The 7,333-nt window shown below is 32.3% G+C and overlaps 1 pseudogene; it reads left to right on the top strand.

Annotated features, from left to right (window-relative positions):
* The first annotated feature begins 1,829 nt into the window (after window positions 1–1,829).
* On the top strand, window positions 1,830–2,494 carry LOC143532236 (dirigent protein 21 pseudogene; annotated as a pseudogene).
* Window positions 2,495–7,333: the final 4,839 nt, after the last annotated feature.

Below are 7,333 nucleotides of genomic sequence, written 5' to 3'. Positions count from 1 at the left end.
AAACTTGTTTATGTCAATTATTTGAGATATTTATCTTTATGGTAACCATCTTTGTAACCGATTAGTTATATTTTGTCAAAACCCAGTAGAAACCTGACGGATTTTGAGCCGGGTACACCTGACGGGTAATTACCCGATTAAACCCGGTGGGTTTGAAACATACTTTAATAACTGGGTAGGAGTTTAGGAATACCTAAGCCCGACCCAAACCATGCATGACTAAATTTTATTGATTTAACTGGACTCACCTGACTTTTACAGAGAAAATTATTATTATAGTCATTTTTCTGGATTTTGTTAATAAAAATTTATCAATTTATTGGAAAGTTATGTGACAACCATTTGATTTTTTTTTCATCCATGTTAAAACCTTCTATTATTGTTCGTGTCTTTTTTCACAACTTATTATTGTTAAACCTTTGGCTGCTATTCTGTTTTATTCTATCTTTTGGAAAATAGAATGCGTGCAATAGAGTGTATGCATCTTCTATTAATATTAAAATAAAAAAAAACTTGTATGAAACTATTTAGTAACGGCTATAAGAGTATCCACAATGTCAAATCTATATACAAACCGTCATATTAGTATCACATCATATTCTAAACTTTTCTTCACAACTCTCGTGTGCTTTCTTTTATAACACCGAACCTCTAAAATTAAACCCCATTGAAAAATATTAACACAATATATATAATGTGTGTGTATATACGCAAGAGAGAGAGAGAGAGAGAGAGATTGAACCCACCTCACATGATCGAACTAGCATCCACAAACGAAACGTTATGAATGCTTTAGCTTCTTGAAATCTTAAGATTAAACCCGCTACAACTTTAATGAATTTTGTTATGAATAATAGATTCGTCTTCTTGATCACAAAAGTATGACGCGTAATATATTTTTATCTTTTTTTTTGAACGACCAACAAATAGAATTGGCTATGTACTCTGTACGGGGTGACCCAATGGCAAAAGGTCACCGCCAGCTGGCCCAACCCAGTCGCACGGAGCCCTTAAGCGCCTTCAAAGTATCTCCAGTTTCGGGAAAAACCCACCCACCCGAAGGCCCACTTGTGGTAAAACCCGGACGCTCTCAGGATCGAACTGGAGATCACAAAGATCTCAGTCTTCCTTCATTGAGCCACTCATGTCCCCTTCAAAGTGCTGTTAGTGAGGTTTGAATTAGAGTCTCCGTTAAGAAATCCAAATTATCTATTTTTTAATTGTCTGTCTTTGAGCAATCTATTGAGTATGGAATTTTTAAATTTGAAAACAATGTAAAGAATTTTCAGAATATCATGAATAGGATCGATACGAGTAGTTCGCTTGTTCTTATTAGTTAGGCTCAAACATCGAAACTCCTCTAATTGGTCCAACTTAAGAATCATAACAAGCCTTTTTTCCATATAGGACCATATGATTTCACGTTTGTGGCGATCAGAATTCTCTTTCTAATTTTTATTAGAAGAGGTAGACACGCTAAGTTAAAGTATACAGTAGTATATTTGATATTTTTTAAGGTTATTTAGAAAATAATTTTCAATTTCTATAGCTAGTCTATTTGAATAATTTTAAAAGTTATATATATCAACTGGTCTTCTAAATAATTTTTGAATTTTAATAATTTTTTTAGGTTAAAAATAAAAATCATTTTTGAATATTAATTATATTCAGCAATAGTGTGAAAACCTTATGTCAAATTATAATAACTAAAATTTTTATTTAGTTTTTTATAAAATCACACAACAAATATACAAGGAATAATTTAAATAATGTACAAGTAATTCCAAATTTTATTATGATTACCTTTGCCCATACCCCATAATGAGTGACCACTTTTACTTTTGTAGAAACATATTCGTTATTCTGTTTTATTTAAACACCACAAACATTTCACACCCTACAACACCATCAAATCACAATGGCCAAAACTCTCCAATGTCTCATTATTATTATTATTATTATCTCCCTCTACCATTTCACCACCATTCAATCCAAATCACTTGGTTTCAAAAAAGAGAAGCTAACACACCTCCACTTCTACTTCCATGACATAGTCACCGCCCGTCACCCCACCGCGGTCAAAGTGGCCTCGGGTCCCACCACTAACACCACTCTGAGCGGGTTCGGGCTAGTCATGATGATGGATGACCCCTTGACCGTGTCACCTGAACCCGAGTCCAAAATTATTGGAAGAGCTCAAGGGATATACGCGTCGGCAGATTTAAAAGAATTGGGATTTTTAATGGTCTTGAACTATTGTTTTATTGAAGGGAAGTACAATGGGAGCACTTTGAGTATATTGGGGCGGAATGCTGCGTTGACGGCGATGAGAGAAATGCCGATTGTTGGAGGCACCGGCCTATTTCGATTTGCTAGAGGTTATGCTCAGGCCAAGACTCATAGTGTTGATTTCAAAACAGCTAATGCCGTTGTCGAGTATAACGTGTATGTTCTTCATTATTGAAGAATTTGATTCTCACATTCTTAAAGTTAATTCTACCGACATTGGGATACCTTTAACAATGTCAATAATTTCGTCTGTTTTTTTGTTATAAACTTATAATATATCGTTTACATGTATTTAATAAATAATAAGTGAATGACTTGGAACTTGGAAGTTATAAAAGTGGGCATATGTCATTGTCACTTGTTATATACAAATAAAAAAAAAGAAAAAATCGTAAATATAATATAGAAATGTATTATACTTCTCTATCTCTAGTTCTCTGATTAAAATGAATAATTATATATATACTTTATAGTTATTTGACACGTGAAAATTTTCATAACATCCAAGATTATATTTTAGAAAATTGGTTTTTATTGATCCCAATTATTTTATTTTTGCCGGCGGTGGTCCCAACTATCATTTTGGCTGGCAACGGTCCCAACTTTCACATACATTGAATCCACCAGTCCGCGACTAACGAAGTACTAACTCAGTTAGGTAAAAGCTTATGTGTCGTCCTAGTTGTCAAAAACAGCTGACATGGGCATCCTAAGTGGACCAGCTGTGTATTATACATACTCCCCAAATCCCCAACGTTCGAATACATCAAAATCCCCAAATTACACTAAAGCCCTAATTGAATCAATTTCACTCTCAAGCCTTAATCACACTAAAATTTGATCACAATGAGCTCATCATCACATCTGCTCATAAGAAAAACCCTAAAATTTGATCGCAATTAGACCAAAGTACCAATCCGCATCCAACTACCAATAAACCTTGCACTGTAAACCCACAAATTTCTAAGGATCCACACTATCAAACTTCAACTTGTAATCCAACATCAGATGATGACATAATTCTTAAGCAAACAAACAAACAAATGAGAGAACCAAAACCAAACCTTAACTTAACAACCTCCTGACTCATCTTCCTCTTCTTTCACTAACCCTAACCTCACCATCATCAAATTCATCCTCCTCAACTTTCACTTGAACAACATCCACCGCCTTCAAATTGGACACGAACATATCGTAACCGGAAGTACAATTAAACCTCTTTCGACCGCGATTCCGGGTGTAGCAATAAACAAGCGGTGGCTTTGGTAGATCAAATGAAAGGATAACATCCTTTTTGGCTTTGACCTTATTGGACATGACATTCGAGTATGGCGTGCAGGGAGATGTGGCCGAGTAGACGATGTCAAGCGGAACGTACCTAGATGATAATTGTTCTGGATGTGTAGGGGTTAACAATTGGGAAGAAAATGCCATCAAATTTGGGGGAGTTAGGGTTCTTGAGTTAGAGAATTTGGGGATTAGGGGGTGTATAATTTGCGAATATATGTTTGTATAATGTTTAATATAAAATGTTGGTTATAATACACAACCAGTCCACGTAGGATGCCCATGTCAGCTGTTTTTGACAACTAGGACAGACACATCAGCTTTTACCTAACGGAGTTAGTACTCCGTTAGTCGCGGACTGGTGGATTCAACGTATGTGAAAGTTGGGACCATTGCCAGCCAAAATGATAGTTGGGACCACCGTCGGCAAAAATAAAATAGTTGGGACCAATAAAAACCAATTTTCCTTATACTTTTGATAGAGAATTTTTACATAAAATTATAAATTTTAGAATGATTTCAAATTTATGTTGTTATGCATGACTTATATATGTATTTTGATGATTATTGAAACCTAAAACCGCACGATAGAGGTTCAGTTTCGGATAAGAGTGCTAGGAGAACATAACTTAGGTTTAGATCCATCTTGATGTTGATATGCTGTCGGTTTCCCTTGTCAAGTCATGATTCTTGTTGCAAACGAAGAACTCAACGCCCATGGGCTTTAAGCCAGTGGGCAATCCGACGCTCAAATTAGTTGGGTCCAAATTTAACTTGTTTTAGTATATTTATAACTAGGATAGTTACCCGTATAGTACACGGGTTAGAATAAGTATTTTTTTTAAATAATAACATAATATGAAATACAAAAAAAGGTATCACATAGATAAAGATATATTATGCGGTAAAAAAAATTATATATTACGTAATTTGGAAATAAAAAGTTGTTAGAAAATTCATAAATCATAAATTATTTCTTTGTTATTTTTTATATCAAAACTTAGGTGTAAATGACTACTTTTCTAAACCAACTCGTGGACCAAAATTTATTTTAATTTTAAACTGTTTTGACATGAACAATCTTTGATACTTTAATCAGTTAAGAAACCCACCCGTTTCGTATTGGTTACCTATAAAAATCTAATACTAATAACTAATGCAATATATTTTATATTAAACAAATTAACATATTTATGATGGTATTAATTCTTTCAAGTTAGGATGTAATTATTAAAAATTGAAAATGAAATATTAAAAAGAGAAATGCATTTAATATGAAATAAAAGAGGGAAAATTTTGTAAGGATAAATATAGTGATTACATGTGACATTTAAAAAGCTTTATTTATTAAATAATATAAATTTTATTTATTAGTTTGGGTTATGAAAGAAATAAAAAGTATATGTATAAGTATTTATAAGTGTGTAAATGAAGGAATATAACTGAATTATTATAAGTGATTTTAAGATCCTTTATAAAAAGAAAAAGTTTGTGTTTATTAAAAGTTGTTTTTAGTTAAAGCTTAACCATAGTAAATGTAACAACTCGGACTATCTAAAATTTATTATTTATATTAAAACCCGACCAATTTCGATGCTCGGAAATTTTACCGCATTATCAAATAAATTAACTATTTTTACTATTATTTAATTCATTATATAATATGTATTTATAACTATGAATCTTTGGCAAGTTTAACCCAAACTAATAAATTTTACCCAATTATGTTTCCACCCTTAAACTCTAGGGACTATAGTGCAAAACTATGTATACTAACTCACCAAACCTAGATCTAGACCCGTTACCCGACCCAAATTCAAACCCAAATTCGTTTGTTTGAACCCGATTAACAATTGGTATTTCTTGAACCTCAAATCTCGCTGTGTATATGGAAACTTAATCATAATCACGTTGTACATACCAATTTCGGCCTAACCGACACTCCTAATATGTTAATTCAATCAAATTGAATCTGCAATTGATATATTAACGAGCCGACCTTAACCCGTTTATGATATACACGTAAACGATCACCAAAATTTAATTAAACCTACATTCACCATCCTTATGATATCGCCAACATGAACCCCATCTTTAATTACATCAACTTCGTGTCAAAGGCCGTGTTCTTGACCTGCGGCTGTCGTAAACTGTTGTAACCAATTAACCCTCGTCTAAGCATCTTAGCAGGTAATTCCTTTGTGTAACCAGTTCGTCCTCAATAGAGGATCATTAACCCTCTGTCTATTTTATCGATCATTAAGCTATTAAACGGATTAACGATCTAGGGTTTATAAGTATTCCTGGGTGTTCGTCTGTCTGTTTAATAGATATGATTTTCATGCTTTAAACGAATTAATAGTTATCTCATTTGGTTGCACGCAGCTTGATAAGACAATGGATAAGCTGGTGGCGCGGGTTCGAGCCTCCCCCAGCCCATTTTGAATTCTTTTATTTTTTTAGAAATCCTTTAAATCATATAACAATATATTAATTATTTAAATCCTATTATAACAAATCAATATTTTGTTAAAAGCCGAAACTTTAACTTGTCACGTTTCCAAACTTTGTTAAAACCATATATATTTATATATATATATATATATATATATATATTACACCTTATTATTTTACCTAATATAAAAAGAATATAATATTAACTTAATAATAATTTAATTAACGAACTCTCTTATCCGATCTATTTCGTGTACTTAGTATTTTCGTATTCTATTTACTTTATTAGGCTTTATCGTCAACGCCTGATTTCCGCGAATCATCATTCATAATAATTCTCTTTTCACTATTGTTCGTCTATCGATGTGAGTACCACATTCCCCTATTTTACTTATTTTCTCATGTTTTGGGGACATATGCGTAAATAATATTTCTTATATATACTTATACTCAAAACTGCAACTTTGTCTTATGTGTTAACAACTTATACCTTACTTGTTTATATGCTTATTTGCTTTGTATGCTTTCGCATTCGGAGAGGTCCAACATAATCTCAGTCTAGTATGATCATACGCCAGTCGTTAGCCTTTGTGCTTCTCGACATTTCAGTTATACTTGCTCATTTGGTTATTTTGTTATTCTCATATGACTTGTTGCAGCTACATATTTTTGTTATATATACTATATGTACAACTAAACTGGTGTGTTGCTCACTCAACATGTGTTGTTGACAAAATTCTATTTTATACGCATATGCAGGTTATCGCTTGAATTAGTTGCAAGACTTTGTGAAGATTTAGTGAAGAATTATGTTAGAAAAGATAAAATCAAGAATTAAATTTGTGTTTATTGTTTGTTTAATGAGTTGTATTTTGTATTTGATTTATTTGGAAATTGAATAAAATTAATAGATATTGTCATATAAATATTGCATGATAGTACCTTGAGAGCTGTGACAATCAGTTCGCGCCCCGGCATTTCCGTCGTAGGTTGGGGTGCGACAGTACAATTACTAGGATGTAGCCTATGCAATACACGAGTGGTTAAAAGAATACAATAAAAAAGTTAAATTTAGTAATATTAATATATGTAATAACATGTCTTATAGATTCATAAGATGTAAATAATGATAGATAAAATTTTATAATGATAAATATCTAAAAACTCATTTAATATAACATTTAAAGTTACATTTATAGTTTTGTTAGTAATTCTATAAAAATATTAGTTGACATTCTAGTTGACTACTCTGGTTGATTAACATGTGGAATAATAGTTTTACTTTAATAATATACGCAGATTG

Source organism: Bidens hawaiensis, unplaced genomic scaffold (assembly GCF_021521415.1).
Source record: "Bidens hawaiensis isolate Kalapana, Puna unplaced genomic scaffold, B.hawaiensis_p1.1 tig00009414_1, whole genome shotgun sequence".
Lineage (NCBI taxonomy): Eukaryota > Viridiplantae > Streptophyta > Magnoliopsida > Asterales > Asteraceae > Bidens > Bidens hawaiensis.
This window is presented reverse-complemented; position numbering and strand designations above follow the sequence as displayed.